Source organism: Abramis brama, assembly GCF_963993115.1.
Source record: "Abramis brama genome assembly, chromosome: 23".
In the NCBI taxonomy this organism is placed as follows: Eukaryota; Metazoa; Chordata; class Actinopteri; order Cypriniformes; family Leuciscidae; genus Abramis; species Abramis brama.
The window spans coordinates 6,269,654-6,287,019 of record NC_139985.1 but is presented as its reverse complement, the minus strand read 5'-3'; positions in this window follow the sequence as shown (position 1 = coordinate 6,287,019).

Genomic DNA, 17,366 nt, shown 5'->3' with positions numbered 1-17,366 from the left:
TTGTCACTATGGAAGACATGCCAAGTGGATTAGAAAGCATAGTTGTATGCGGCCATTAAAAAGTACCGTGTATACGCACAGACATATGACCAAATCATTTGTTATTGTATATTTATACCCCCTCTAACCAATTTATTAGGGATTTTAAAATTGAGTGCTATCTGCAAGTCAGTTTGCTTGGTTAGTGTTGCGTTCATATTTCATTCGAATCACACCAAAGCTCATTTGGAAGTGGACTGAGATACATCTTTTCAGCAGTCTCTGTCCGCTTGTGGCTTTGTTTTATTGGAACAAAACAATGATTGTGAATCAAATGTTGAAAGGGTCCATTTAAATATTAAGTGCGATTTCAATGTTACTTATAACGAATCAACCAGACTATGAGCCATATGAAAAACAAGATTTCCAACAAGCTCAAAAAGGCACGAATGCTTGATTTAGCCTCCGCGTCCAGCCATATGGGCAGGCATAAACAGACCTGATATTTTCATAACCCGGCATCTGTGAGGTAAGGAGCTATAAGCGACAGACACTAACATAGAGATACAAGTTCTCGACAGCTGCCTCTGATATGACATCTTTCCTGGACCTTGATCTTGTAACAGCAGGACGGTTCCCAAAATAGAGCCAGCAGCCTTCCAACACCAGCGTTCAAAAAGGTGAAGAGCACCAACTCTCGAATGTGTAAGGCGTTGTGTTTATATTGAGCAAATCCTGAGCTGGGAACTTCAGTGATGTAATTGCAGTTCTACATCATTTGGTTTTAGCGCCAGACGGTATAAGACTGTCCACACTATTGATCAGATGTCTGACCAGCGGTCAGTATACAAATGGTGTGTGTGAATGCCAGACTTTTCTCAACAAAGAAAAATTCTTTGCTGATTAAATATCAGCTTTTGCCATCAGATCAATTAGTCATTAAGACAGCAAAGAACTATAAATTGCTCTTGTACAAAGCCACAGGAAACGCACTTATTTGTTTAAATCCCTGTTAAAAAGTATTAAACTTTGTGCTACGAACATAAATGATATCTCAAATAATGCAGCAAATGTACCTTTACTTTTTTAGGCAATCAGATTTACAGTTACAGATAATAAAAATCCCACAGACTTAAACTGAAGGACGGACTTGAGCCAAATTTACAGACTTTTATACAGGCCCTTTTTGACTTGAGCCAGCAAGAAACAACGCAGATTACTTTAACAACCACAAAGCAAGTTCAAACTGAATATCAGAAGGGGGAAGAAAAGTGATTTAAGTGACTTTGAATGTGGCATGGTTGTTGGTTGTATTTCAGAAACTGCTGATCTACTGGGATTTTCATGCACAATCATCTCAAGGGTTTACAAAGAATGGTCCGAAAAAGAGAAAATATCCAGTTAGTGGCAGTTCTGTTGGAGACTGGTTCAAACTGATAGAAAGGCAACTGTAACTCAAATAAGCACTCGTTACAACCGAGGTCTGCAGAATGAGTCTCTGATGAGTCTCGATTTCTGCTGCAATAATGTCACAATTTGGCGTAAACAACATGAAAAAATGGATCCATCTTGCCTTTATCACTTGTTTAATCTGGTGGTGGTGTAATGGTGTGGGGGATGTTTTTTTGTATACACAACACCGTTTTCAACTAAAAACGTAAAACTTTGTATGCGTTTTGGCCGTTCGTTTACACGACAACGACATTTTGGGTGCCTGAAAACGCAAGCTTTTGAAAACGGGTTTCAAAGAGCAAGTTTTTGAAATCGGAATCCGTGTAAACAACAAAAACGCGAAGCTCTGAAGGCGATGATGTCATGCACATGTGTATTACCTGTTCAGTCATTAGTATTTCATCGCCATCTTATGACCTGGCAGCAGAATACAGGGTTTTTAGTCATTTTCGCGGATCTGTGTGAATGGGGATCGTTTTGACAATGGTGTACACGGAAAACTCAAAGGAAAAACTTCTCAGTTTTAAGCATATCGTTGACTATCTCCCTTCCTTTGTGACCACAGTGTACCCATCTTCTGATGGTTGCTTCCAGCTGGATAACACGCCATGTCACAAAGCTCAAATCATTCCAAACAAGTTTCTTGAACATGACAATAAGTTCACTCAGGGCCATCCCAAGCATATGTGGGGCCCAGTGCGAGGCAGCAGAAGCGGATCGTGTTCGAGATCGTGTTCCTTGGGTGAGATATATATGAAGACTCATTTGCTATAATATAGCACTGTGTCCATAGCTGTAAGAATCAAACACAGGGATAATGCTTATCCCACAGCAGAAACAGGTGCTCATGCCAGTATTCTGCAGGGGCAACGCGGCTCTGCCAGTCTGCCCAGCGGGCAAGGTGCAAACACATTTACCACTCCCCTGGGCGACATTAGCCCTGCTAGAGGGAGACATGTCAAAGCCTGTGGTGACAGTTAACCTTGGTAGAGACAGGGCATTCTGCCAACCGGCGCACAGCAGACCCGCAGACAGACACAAGAGGACTTAATGAGGTCTGTCTCAAAGCCAGCAGGGGAACAGAGTCAGGTGTCTGCCGTTTTGGAAACACACTGCATTTACTGGACACATAGCTCACAAATGCAAAATACTACACCCACGGCATCAAGAATATGTCTCCAGATGAGATTTAAACTGATATTGAAGTTCATAACAGTGGGTAAATACATTTTGCATTGTGTTTACGCAAAGTTTTCGGCACTTAAAGTTTCTACAAATGACTCACAAACATCAATCATGTTCAGAGTCCTGCAATCACTGCTAACAATTAAAAGTTAAGTTAAGTTAAAATCCTATGAAGCATAAACATATAACATCACTTAAATACCTCTAAGCTTATTGTAGATCTGTTTTGAGAGGTTTATATATTATTACTAAAAATAACATATAAAATGTCTCTATGGAGATGTTACGCTCTATACAGGTTGTTTGAGTGTTAGTCTTTTACTTGCCCTGAAGCCGCACAGAACAACAGTGCTGATCAGATTTCCTTTTCTCTATGTCAGTGTAAATGACATGCCCACAATAACGCCATGACACCGCCATTGTAATTTCATCTGGATTCTCAACTTTTCTAAACCCTGATATCAGAATCCTTTTTATGGTGGATTTGAGGTGTTCAAAGTTTACTAGGTACAGTGAATCATTTCTGTGATTGATTAATCAACTTCCCCCAAAATCTTTTTACATTAGGAAAAAACACTTGAGGGTAAAAAAATTTCCATTTTCTTTTGTGATGCCCTGCAACTGTAGGCGGATCGCACTCAGAAACTCAGTGAGTCGAAAAACAGAGACTTTTGCACTTAGCATACACTGATGACAGATAAAAAGGTGATGATCCCTCATGTTTTGGCAGTTTTGTGAGGAAAGGTGTTGACATTTCTTTACTTTCAGAACAGTCGCTGCTATTATCTTTCTACTAGCGATAGTTAATGGAGGAAAAAGAGGGATGTGCTCTCATCTGCACATAGCGAGAGGACTGTGTACATCAGATGGGTGAGAGTGCAGCATTTAGCCTACCTCAGATGATTTAAAAAGTAGAGAAAAGCTTTTAAAATAGTCAAAGAGAATGAGGTCACAATGATCAACTGCAGCATATGGTGTAAACTGTCAAGTGCCCTTTGTATTTGGATACTTAAAGGGATAGTTCACTCAAACATGAACATTTTGTCATCACTTACCCTCATGTTGTTCCAAACCTGTTTGAGTTTCTATCTTCTGTTGAATAAAAAAGGAGATATTTTCAAGATCAAACAGTTGACGATAGCATCTACTTTCATAGTAGATAAAAAAAATACCAATGGCTACCTTCATCTGTATGGATACCAACATTCTTTTAAAATATCTTCTTTTGTGTTCAACAGAGGAAATAAACTCATACAGGTTTGGAACAACATGAGGGTGAATAAGTGATGACAAATCTTTCATTTTTGGGTGAACTATCCCATACATAATGTCATACTTATGTCATACTTTTAAGTGTCTGAATGTCATTAGATAGCAAAATATCAAACCAATTGTCAATGTCAATTTACACTGACATTATACTGAAGCAAACTGTTGAAATATCACCTGTACTTTTTTTGTTGTCGACAAAACTGTGCTTCTTTAATATCGACTGGTAGAACAATCCAAATTTTACCACTCTTTTGCAACACACAATTTGAAAACAGTTAAAAACTTAAAGGTAAGTATGCTCAGTAGTGTGTATATGATGTTTTAAATGTCCAAATACTTTACAGAGCCACTGTATAACCCAGTCAGGTCACAATGATAAACTAATTACAAACTGAAGGACTCTAGCGATCAACACATCAAAGACTCCAAGTCGTGAGTTAAGATATTTAATCACATCAATCTACCTTTAGCCCATAATTACTTCATACTGAGTGAAACCTGGATTCTTTAAAAACCTACCACAATCCACACTGTACCTACACCAAGCTCTAGCAGAAAACCTGATGATAGACATTATATATCAGCAACGTGTATTAGCTATTAATAAGGCTCGCGCGTGTGTGCGGTTGCCAGGTTTCATTTAGTGCAGTGTTCCGTTCCACTTAATCCGTATGGTAATGATATCGTATTCACATCAGCACAATACCCCTATTGAGTGTGTCCAAACAGGCGCTGACACTGTGCCAAGCAATCCACATCTGTTCTCTGTTTTCACCTGTGGAGCCATATCTGAGCCCAGCCCTGGCCCCATAAGTTGAAATGACTCACGGGACGAGTGCTGATTTTGGATCAGCTTCCCTGTCTTCGTTTTGTCTTATTTAACGAGGACACAGGAGGAATATTGGCCCTTTTGTGCATGCTGCTGTAGTGTCATGTGACCTCTGAGTGGATTAGAGGGATGATGGCCGGCTCAGGTTTATGGCAACACTCATAGACACAGCAGGGAAAAGAGTCATGGGACGTATAGTGTCTGTTACTGATGAGGTGAGTGGTGAAGAGGAAGAGAAAGAGAGAAAGTGGATGAAGGATGCTGAAAAAAAAAGTCAAAAAAAGAGAAAGATTCTCCTAAAAAATCCTAACAAGAAAAATGACAATATAATATAATATAATATAATATAATATAATATAATATAATATAATATAATATAATATAATATAATATAATAAAAAAAGAGAAAGTCAAAAGAAAGACCAAATTTTTAAATATTAAAAGAAAGAAAATAACTATATACAATAATTGAGAATGTATAATATAATATAATATAATATAATATAATATAATATAATATAATATAATATAATATAATATAATATAATATAATATAATATAATATAAACTTATTTAATTTTTTTGAATATGAATGAATATAACATTATTAAATTATTTTAGTAAATATAAATATAGTTCATATATTTTGCACAGGGTGCTTGTTACCTTAAATCCCTGAAAATAAAAGCTAGAGCTTTTAGTAATATGACTATTCTACCCCACAGTACAACGAAACAATATTACAAGCTTTAATCTATTTCACATTGTCTACTATATTGTGATTTTCTCTAAATAAATACATAAATGTTGTATTGTTGTCATCTTGCATGTAGTGTCCCTTGGGACCAAAATGAACCAAGCTAAAAAAGACCAACATTACACAAATGAAACAAGAACAAAAAGTAAAGAAGAGAAGAGAAATCAGATTTTGAACAACAGTAGGTGGAGAGGATAGGGCTTGAAGTGGAGCAAAGAATAAGAGAGAGTACAGAAACCCCAAGGGAAGTCCTGTGTGCATATCTCAAACTAAACCTTGAATGAAACCAGCCTCAGTCGCCACAAATTAATTCGGGACTTTGGGAATAAACCACTATGGGTCTACAGAAGAAACACGAACAACCAAGTTTTTCATTGTCACACAATATTAGTTTTATACTAATATAGAGAGCTGTTGAAAAAGACTCTCATGAATGCTGGGTAAGTCTATTAAAAATTCCTCTTTTGTAATAGAGTATGTTTTGGCAGAGGTTTCCATTGACCAGAGCCAATACAGAGAGCTGGCCGCCACACCATCCCAAAGAGAATACAGAAGGCAACAGCGCTGGCCATAAACATTTACTGCTGGAGCTGATCCTGATGATCTTCATGCCAGAACAAGAGCAGTTCTGCCATTATGGGTTTAAAGCGGTCTATAAATAAAGTTAGTTCGTTTTTATTGATCATTTTCATTATTGTCAGTATCCATTGCTCTAAATGGGATCTGCATGAATTTACAATTTCAATGAAGGAAAATAACCACCTTTTATACAACTATTATGGCTATTAAAGCCACTACAAATGCTGATCTGAATAGCTGAGAATACCAACGGGTTCAACACTGGAGCGACTGGGTCAGAACACAGGGCGTTCCCAAATGTTTGGCAAAGACTATAAAGAAAACTGCATTCCTCTTTCAGGATTTATTCATATAAGGATAAAGCACATTCCATGACAACTGCAAATAAGATGCAATTATTTCTTGTTTGAGCCGGATGCAACACTTTGGAAAACAGAAACACTATTTTCCCCTCACCTTGCTGCCACTCGAGGTGCAGTTGAGAACAATTACATCAGGAAAAAATATTAGCAATGTTTCAGAAGAAAATAAATAGAAAGGAATGTCTATAACCAACAAGAACAAGAGTTTTCCCTCAGGCAACTTCCCATCTGTAGCACCGTTCAAAAGCATACAAGAGAGCGTTTATTAATCCTTGCCATTATACAAAATGTCAAACAACCAAAACAAAAGATACATGATACAAACACACAACATCCTCTGTATAAGTGTGGTTTCCATGGTGTTATACAAATATTGTCATATGAAATCAACACTGAACTGTACTGTTTGATCAGATCGGATTGACTGCAGAATTTATTTGCACTGTATCCTCAAATTACATACTTTCAGACAGATGTCATTCTGGATGTAAACTAGATGTACGTTGTTTTCAACATATCAACCACATGTCACACTCAATTAGTCCGACAGCTCTCAAGTTAATAGTAATGTCAAAATACAAATTTTGAGTCTTAAGCTAAAAGAAAAAGAAAGGACATCTAAGGATAAGTTTTCCTCACTCAGATATGCACACTGTCATGTGAAGAACTACCCAACCAGAAAAGGCCAAGGTCTATGTGTTGGGAACTCGAGACTTAGACAAATGACAGCTCAATGAGTCTGACTGTGATAAAACCAGAGGAGGGGACGCTGTGTGAAAAACCAGAATAGACTCTATCCTGTCCAGGTTACTACGACAGGCAATCCATCAGGGCCGAGAGACTGGTCTGAATGGACAGCCACTCCAAGAATGCAGCTGGTGAAGAGCCAGTCAGTGTGGAGACAGAGGGACCGGAGTGAGGGGTCAACAGGGGGCATGAGAGGGTGAAGAGTGGGGACAGGACACGAACAATGAGGGGAAAAGGGAGGTCTTAAGAGTTAAGGACAAGGATGAGGAGAGACAATGAAGGAGAGGAGGGATAATCAGACCACCGAGGACGTGGCTATCATAGTTACATTCCACAGTGACACCCACAAGGGTTAGCGGAGGTCTGGTCTGGCCTAACACGGCAATTTTTTTCAGTTTTTGCACAACCTGACACAGGAATTTTCATTTGCATCTCTGTCAATGCCTTTGTGAGCATTCCTTGAATTTCTTTCTACAAAAGTGACGAGTCATTTCTATTCAGTTAGATTTGAATTAAAGTTTGTTGAATTTGGGTCCTATTTGGGTCCACGATTTTCCTGCAAATTAATCAAAACCATTCTACTTATATTTTGTAGCAATTCAAAATAGCATAGAATAATAGAATAGAATTGTTGTGAGACTGTGCAATGTGAACAGACACGCAAACCACAAACGCATATCCCTCTTTTATTGCCTTTGCACGCCCAGCATTGTATTGGGACGCCTACAGTACAACCACACTTCCTTGGATCCATCAATCATCACAATCTAAAATTATTAATATCTATGCTGTATCTTATGGAAAGCTTCAAGGAAATATTTAAAGGACTACTTTTAACAAGACACAAACACTTTCTGCAGCTGTAATTGCTACACTTTCCTTTTAATCGTTCTTAAATGAGTTTGATTTTCCATTTATGGTCAAATTCTTTGCTAATAATTATATAGCTAACAAGGTTATCTTTCATCCAGCGCTTTTTGACAGAAATGACGGCATAAAAGTTTAATTTGGAAAAGGCTCAACTCCTGTCAGAGAGAATTGGCTGGGTGGAAACCTGCACTATTAATCTGCTGAAACTAATGAATGGTCCATTAAACACTCTCAGAATTTTACATGGAAACCAGTAGTATTAACACAGGGGAAAAGAAGTGCATCATGCATTATTAACTCTGATAACGATGAATATGGCTATGTTCATTCATTCATTCAACACAAATATGTTTCCCTCCCTCTCATTCTCCTCTCTGTCAAAACAGTGTGTCATGATGAACAGTAAATGTTGAACAGCAGTCAGGTGGCTGCAGTGCAGGGCAAATGTATATTTTCTTTCTTCACTGTGGTCCCGAGAACCAGGGACGTTGCGGTGACTGCTGCATCTGTTACCAATCCATATAATTAACCATTATTTCAGTTTGCAAAAAGCGCTTTTATGCCACACGGCTGCAGAGAAGCAACAGAACCGAAGCAGAGGCGAGGTATTTACTGAAAAAGCAGAAAGCTGTCCTGGGTAATGTTTGATCAACAGAGCGCAGCACTTTTGAGGGAAAGCTTGCCAACTGTAACAACAGACGAAAGAGCGCTCGATCTAAATTTAATTGTTTAACAGGCGCTAAACAAACAACTTGTGTTTCGATGTTGATAATTATTTCAAAATGTCTAGAGAACGTCATACAGAAAATACCTTAATATGGAAAATGAGTTTTCAAGTATTTATTAATTAGAAAAATAGGATTTTGATGATTATTTTGAAGTTGAGTTCAATTACAGTTTTCTTACACAAATATACTATGGAAAGTATGGTTCTGTCTCTGAAGTATCTTGGTATTTGCCACCACCGTTGAGTGACAGATTCTAAAGCTTATTGAGTGAACCTTGAGACAAAACCATTCAAAAATGTATGCACCTCTTGATGTAATTAAATGTTATTTCCAATAAAGAAGTGTGTACATTTTTGGTCAAGATGCTGTATTGACAATGCAAGAGTCCAGCACTCTGTAAAGTCTCCTCCAGCACATCACAAAGACTTTCAATGAATTTAAGGTCTGGACTCAGAGGTGCCAATTCATGTGTAAAAATGATTATTCATACTCCCTCCCAACCATTCTTTCACAATTTGAACCTGATGAATCTTGACATTGTCATCAGGAGCTCCACAGAGTCAATATTCATGGTCAAGCTGCTAGCCAAATCTTTGGTGGCCAATGCCAAATGTTGGTTTCAAAGGTGCCAACAGTGCAAATCTTGGGCTGTGGATAATGTGAAACATGTATTATTCTCTGATGAGTCCACCTTCACTGTCTTTCCCAGTTACAATGTGGAGAAGCCCCAAAGAGGCTTAACACCTGGACTGTTGTGTGCCCATAGTGAAGCAAGGGGTGGATCAGCTATAAAATGGCATTTCCAACTGTGCTTATTATGGGCAGGTCATGGTCAAGGACTACCGAACCATTCTGGAGGACCATGTGCACCTAATGGTTCAAACATTGTACCCTGAAAGGTGTGTACACCAATACACACAGCAAGACTTGGTGCTGAACATAAAAGTGAAGTTGAACATCTCCCATGGGATCGAAATATTCTTGAGCCACTTTGGTATTTTGGAAGAGCAAGTGTTTTCCTCCACCAGCATCACATCACTGTTCTGGAAGAGGAATGGCTCAAAATCCCTCTGGCCACTGTGAAGGACTTGTATCTGACAAACTGATGCTGTTTTGGCTGCAAAAGGAGGCCCTACACCATACTAATAAATTATTGAGCTCTAAAACCAGGTGTTTCAGTTTCATTGTCCAACCCCTTTTTATAAAATAAAATAAATTAAATCCCATTCTCTTACTGTGGTAAAAATAAATCTATATATCCTATTATTTGTTATACTGATAATTCTGATAATTCATATATACAGTATTTTTACACATTACATTTTTAATCATTGTATTATAATTTTGTTCTATAACAGAGTGTAAAAAACTCGAAAGAAAGAAAGAAAGAAAGAAAGAAAGAAAGAAAGAAAGTTAGAAAGAAAGAATACAAAGCGATTTGCGCTACGCTGGCCAGAGCAAAGTAGGCGGGGTTTTCAAAAACTTTTAGTGGGAGTTCTATACATCTAGTTATTTGATCGTTGTTCCTCCTTTCGGTCAGCAGCAAAGCAAACTATGTATCTGTCCCGTGCTAAGAAGCGAGCAATAGCACTAGTCCTGCTAGTGAGAAGAAGAAAGACAGCAGCAAGGAAAAAAAGGAAATTCCGACACACAGGCTGGATCCAAAATGACACACTCCGGCCTTGTGGACCTACTTCGAGTTCCCACTAGGTGACGTCAGGAAGTGCAGACCTAAGGGGCGCTGGCCTCGAGTCCACAAGCGCAGTGTATTTTGGGACCGGCTTGATGACATCATGTCACCGAAAGTCAAACAGCCACGAAACCCCTATCCTCATTTATCTGATTGGGCATTCGTAACTTCGCAATGATTTCTGGGTAGGTAACTCGTGTGTAGGGTGCAAAAGTGCGGGATTCGCCAGAGTCCGCATCGAGGGCACAAAGGCAGCGCTCGCGAGCACACTTCTGAGCGCTGAAATGCCGAATGGGACCCTACGGACTCGCACACTTGGCGAGCACACGCAATTTAGGGCCACGAGACCAAGAGTCCACCTGAAGTATGCCATTTGGGATCCAGCCATACAGTACTAGCTGTTCATCCATTTTGATTTCCACGTCTTGTCTGAAAGGGCCATGAGAATTTTTTTTTTTCAAATTCTTTGGACGCTTCCAATGCCTGATAAATCACCAAAACAAAGACTAAAGACACATTCTATTGTCCTTATTTTCTAAAACTCAGCAAACATGGGGATCATTTATTCTCAAATATAGTCTCTTAAAAACAGCTCCCTACGACCCAGTATCGGTTTAGAGAGAACAGAGCTTTGGTACGGTGGTGCAGGAGAGACTTTATTGATCAATGCAGTCAGCTGACAGTACAAAGAACAGGACTATGCAGGACTGAAGGTAGAAATGAAAGAGGGGGGGATGGGGGAAATATACAGTGGGGGAATGGGGTAGTTGAACCATAATCAGTCCTGCTAATGGCTTTGCTGCTAAATGAATAACTAATTTTGTCATTAACTAAACAGACAAAAAGCAAACGCATACATGCTTACATGATGTTCATCCTCTGCTTTATGACTCACTTACTGAAGAATTGACATACGTAGAAGTTCAAACTCCCATAACCTTATGCTTTGTCACGATTTCAAATAATGTAGACATCTTGTTCAAATAATTACAACTGCTCTACATCTTCAGCCCATAAAAAATACATAAATCCAACAAGGCCATAGAAAATGAACTACAAGAGAATCTGCTCTCACTGCTGCTTTCCTGATAAATACTCAATCTATATGTAAATATAAGGTACTTTTGAAATATCTGGAAGGAATGAAAATGTATTTCCTTTTCCCATTTGATCAGTGCCCCCAGAGCTAAACCTATGACTTTTAATGAAAAGTGTTGGGCAGATAGAAAGAGTGAAGCAGGAGCGATAGAAAGGCTTGAACGCACACGCTACAGAACGAACAGCTTCAGGTCGCTAGACGACCTTGAAAATAAAAAATGATCAATTCTAAGCCCAAATGGGTTTGTTGAATGTGAAAGGCTCAGCAGCTTTCCTACAAAACTCGGAACAAAAAAAGAACTGTTTGGTGAACACTGTCAGCTTTCAAAGGGAAGACGCGTCTGGTTAAGCAAATATCTAGATCACACATAGATGTAAGCAACAAAATGTGATAAATGTTTAGCTTACTTGGAAAAGTTAGGAGATTTCACATCAGTAAAAAAAGTCCTTCAAGAAATGCACATGGCTTGCAAACTAGTCTGAATAAAAATAATGCATGCATGCAGTAATTGGAATGGCATGCAACCATTAGGACGGGCTTTTTGCACTGTTGTTTTGCAATAAACTCTAAACGTCTTGTCTTAAGAACATTAAGGCAGTGACATTGTGTACTTTTTCCATGTAAATTACAAATTAAAGAGGCTAATTTTATGGGGAAATTACATAAGGAAGAAGTTAGGGGTTCACAGGGAAATCACATCAGTGGTTTGTACAAGGACGCTCTGTTTAAAGTCGGCGTCAAATCAAAATGGACCTATTTTTTGTTTTAATGGATTATAAAAGGTTTTTAAATGGCCTCATAATATTTTAAATTTTGTTATAAAATTATTTTTTAAATTTTTTTTTGGACCTCATAATCTTTTAAAGTTGATGTGAAATCAGAACTGATGCTATTTTTTTTCCTGTTATTAGTCTTAGTTTAATTAATTAATTAATTATTTTTTCTTCTTCTTCTTCTTTTTTTTTTTTGGACTTACTTTTTTTGATAGTACGCCACAATACAACAGTAAAGCTGGTCACAACTTCTGTTTCATGCTGGCTTTAAGAATAAGTTGATTGTATCAATTGCCCTGAGCTTTCTAACCGGTATTGTTTGGCCCTCAGACCAAACATCTTAGAGTTTTGCGTCCCATCTGAGATCAGGGAACACCTCATTAAATGCCCTAATTATACTTACTTAAAAATATATATATGCATATATTCCTCTACATTGTTAGTTCTCGCATTCACACCATGCTGTAAGTCTGGACTCAGCTGGAAAGCGAGTTTTCCCATTGCCTTTGCTCCAGGCCAGATGTTTCTTAATGACATTCACAGCGGCAAGATGAACACTGACACGCTATCGAGTCCCAAATCAACTCCTGCTCCAGACCTAACAAGTTATTTACTGATGCCTGTCAAGCCTTCAATCCAGAAACTAGGCTATATTGTCACAATGAAACAACGTATGTTCTTTCTGTGAAGAAGCAATAAATAGTTTGACAATTTGTACACAAATCAGTGTATAATTAGGGCATTTAATGAGGTGTTCCCTGATCTCAGATGGGACGCAAAACTCTAAGATGTTTGGTCTGAGGGCCAAACAATACCGAAGCTCAGGGCAATTGATACAATCAACTTATTCTTAAAGCCAGCATGAAACAGAAGTTGTGACCAGCTTTACTATTGTATTGTGGCGTACTATCAAAAAAAGTAAGTCAAAAAAAAAAAAGAAGAAGAAGAAGAAGAAATAATTAATTAAACTAAGACTAATAACAGGAAAAAAAATAGCATCAGTTCTGATTTCACATCAACTTTAAAAGATTATGAGGTCCAAAAAAAATGAATAAACTAATTTTATAACAAAATTGTGTGCATAAAAAAAGGGCCAAATTTGGTTTCATGGCAACTTTAAAATATTATGAGGCCATTTAAAAACCTTTTATAATCCATTAAAACAAAAAATAGGTCCATTTTGATTTGACGCCGACTTTAAACAGAGCGTCCTTGTACAAACCACTGATGTGATTTCCCTGTGAACCCCTAACTTCTTCCTTATGTAATTTCCCCATAAAATTAGCCTCTTTAATTTGTAATTTACATGGAAAAAGTACACAATGTCACTGCCTTAATGCTCTTAAGACAAGACGTTTAGAGTTTATTGCAAAACAACAGTGCAAAAAGCCCGTCCTAATGGTTGCATGCCATTCCAATTACTGTATATCATTAAGCAGTTTACTCTGTACTCATGGAATGGTCTGAGAAATAAAACAAAGATTCACAAACAAACCAAACAAGGAACACACAAATAGCATTGCCATTTTCACATAAACCTGTAATCTGCTCAGCTCTCTGTGCTGCAATACAGCTATTGCCACTTAATGATCACACATTGTCCAATAGTCGAGATATTAAAACACTTAAGGAACATCCTTCATTCTTATACAATAAATATATAAGACAGCAAGTTAAGACACTAATTAGTTATCAATTAATAGTATCAACTGATCAAATTAAGGAATTATTTTACTTCCCTGTGCAAATACACCAATGACACCAGTTTTTCATGGTTGACACCAAACTAACCAGACTAACCAGGCTAACATGGTAACAAAAGTTTCAGGATAGACGCTAACAGTTTTCAATCATAAATATCTGCTCTTGGCGTGTTAAGGATACGTGACTCACCACAACCGGGTCTAACAGGAGTCAAACTGTCACTGTCAAACAATAACAGTTCACTTGGCAGCCATCTTGGATCCATAGTCACTCTCTAGGCATGCAATACAGCTTATCTGCTTGAATGGGAAAATACCGAAATGTCAAACTGTTTGACAAAATTACATTTCAGTAACATCATTAAACAATAAAATGTCAACAATTACATCACAAATTTGGCTTCTTTAGCTCAAATCGTGCTAAAAATATATATATATTTGTGATATCCAACTAATGCACTGTATTTTAGAGTAAAAAATAGTGATAGATGTGCTCAAATAAATTGCTTGATAAACCTGTTTTATTTTTTATTAATACTTCAAACATGTATCAAACTGAGACCTGCTGCCTCCTGTGGCCGATTGCTGTAAGTGCAGGAATGTTATTTTAGAATGATTTAAATTACCCTTAATCAACTCTTAACCGTCTACACTCTTAAAAAAATAAAGGTTCTATATTGCCATCAGTGGTTCCATGAATAACCTTTAACATCCATGGAACCTTTCCATTGTACAATAGGTTCTTTATAGTGGAAAAAGGTTCTTTAGATTATGTTCTTTCACACTAGAAGAAAAAGATTCTAAGAATTGTTCAATGAAAGGTTTTTAGGGGAGCCAAAAATGTTTGTTCTATGGCCAAAAAACAAAAACAAAATATTTTAAAGAGTGTACTTCCACAACAGTGCAGTTAATTAACTGTGCATACATTAAAATTAAGTTGTAATGTTCAATAATCGTGTTGCATTATTAGCTGAACTGTTAACTAAACTGAATAAGTCTAGACAAAATCTATTTTCTGAGTAAGCAAAAAAATGTAGAAAGAAATAAAAAGCTATATTATGAAATATAAATAGCTGCATGCGCCTCTCTCGCTCTCTCTCTCTCTCTCTCAGCTCCTGTCGGATGAATAAGAACATATCACAGCTCCATTTGGAGTGCTCTGAAGAGGAACATCGTGTCCGTGTTAACAGGCGACGAGAGACATGGGGGCTTTTCTCCCCGAGCAGATAAACGAGAGGATGAGAGACAATTTGCAGGGACTCTGAGCACTTCAAGTTCTGCCAGCAGAGGTGAGAGCTTTCAGCTCCGGCAAAGAGTGAGAAATAAAAAGGTGTGATTCATTCGCTCATTACGTTGTCTGGAGGTTAAAGTGAAATCATTTTTCTCTGAGAGTTGGGGAGAAGGAGGAGCATGAACAACTTGCAAAGATAAAATAACACTCAATAAGTGTACAAAGTTTTGACGTGGCGCCATTATAAACTGCAGCCCATTTGATTCAAAGAGCAAAACCCCAAAACGACACCCATTTGAAACTAATAAATGAATGGAAGACTTGAAGGGGTAATCCGTGTTCCGAAGATGAACGAAAGTCTTACGGTTTGGATGAGGGTGAGTAAATAATGACAGAATTTTCATTTTTGGGTGAACTATACCTTTAATTATCATGGCCACAAATTAAGAATTCGTTCCATGATTTCCATGGTTATTTCGTGGCCATGATCGTAGCTTTCTGTGTAATTCTGTGCACTTAAACTTTACCAAACCCTCAGATAAGACTTTAAAAAGACCTGCAGCACTGATGCTCCTAATTGCACAGGCCATGTAGTCTCTATTCCCTTCCAGGAGAAATGCATAATCTGTTACCCTTAGTGGGGCAGCGCTGTCTTATTATAACAGGCCGCAGGCGCGGTGACAAGCCCGGGGCGTGAGAGCACCTCTCCCATTTATTCCTATCACCGTCAGCTTCCTGTCAGAGAGCTGTCAATCTTCCTCCAGTTCTGCTCCAGTGCTGATAAACTCCACCTATGTGTGTGTGTATGTGTGTGTGTGATTAAAGAGTGTGTTGCTTGCTTGTACATGAGTAAAGAACTTTCTACAATATCAGAAATTAAAAGATTTCAATTATATTTATAATACAATTTTGAATAAACTGTCCTTTTGGAAGTCTGATCAAACAGAAAAAGAGATTATAACTGGAATACTACAATAAAAAAATATATTCAACTAAAATACTAAAATAAAAAGAAATTAAAACTAGACAAATTATATAACTAGAATACTAAAATCAAATAAAATATTAAACTTAATATTCTAGAATAAATAAATATTAAAACAAAAATACTAGAGTAAAATAAACAAGGATATTAAAACTAGAAATAGAAACGATATTAGAATAACCTATAGAATAAAATAGAAAAATATTAGAATACTAGAATAAAAATAGCAAAATCAAGCTGTGTAAATTGCATTGTGGGAAATTGTTGGAATTCAAATCATTGAACTCAGAAATGAATGCTGAAAAACGATGGTTGTCAATGACAATTCGCCTTATTCACTCATTTCAATTTAATGTGAATATAATATGAGCTGATTTTTCTTAATGACCCCTGTGCATCTGTTTCCGACTAAAGGCCAAACACATAACCCTGTATAAACTCATACAGGAGGACACACACACACACACACCCCTCATCAACAAACACCTGGGTCCATCCACAGCTTTACCACAACAGAAATCCCGCCAGCTGCCCATTACTCAACTAAATGGGATTAATTAGTGCAGGTTTTATTTTAAAGTTCCTTGTTGCTCTCCAGGGGTTGGTAAAACTCCAGCTGTGTACAAAAACAGTCTTGTCTGTAGAGTAAAGTCAGTTTTACCTGTTTTAGGTAAAGACCAGTTACACCTGTCTATCTTCTACTGTTCACTCCAGAAGTCAAAATCATAAAACTTTTATCATATCAACATAAAGGAAGCCATAATTTGCTCTTAAAACATATTACATACACCCTTCACTCTTAAAAATAAAGGTTCTTTCTTTATTGACACTGATGGTTCTATGAAGAACCTCTAACGTCCAATTTTTTCCATTCCACAAAAGATTCTTTAGATGATTAAAATATTCTTCACAAAAAATGGTTCTTCTATGGCATCGCTGTAAAACCCTATTTTTTGGAACCTAAGAGTTTTTAAGTCTCTTGAGATGTTTCTCCACCAAAACAACTATTTTACAAATCTAGTACCTTGTTTTAAAGAACCTCAGGGGTTTGTTTCTGTATTTGTTTCTGTATTTGACCTTCATAAGTTTTAACATAATGAATGGATAAAATATCTTGTTTGGAGT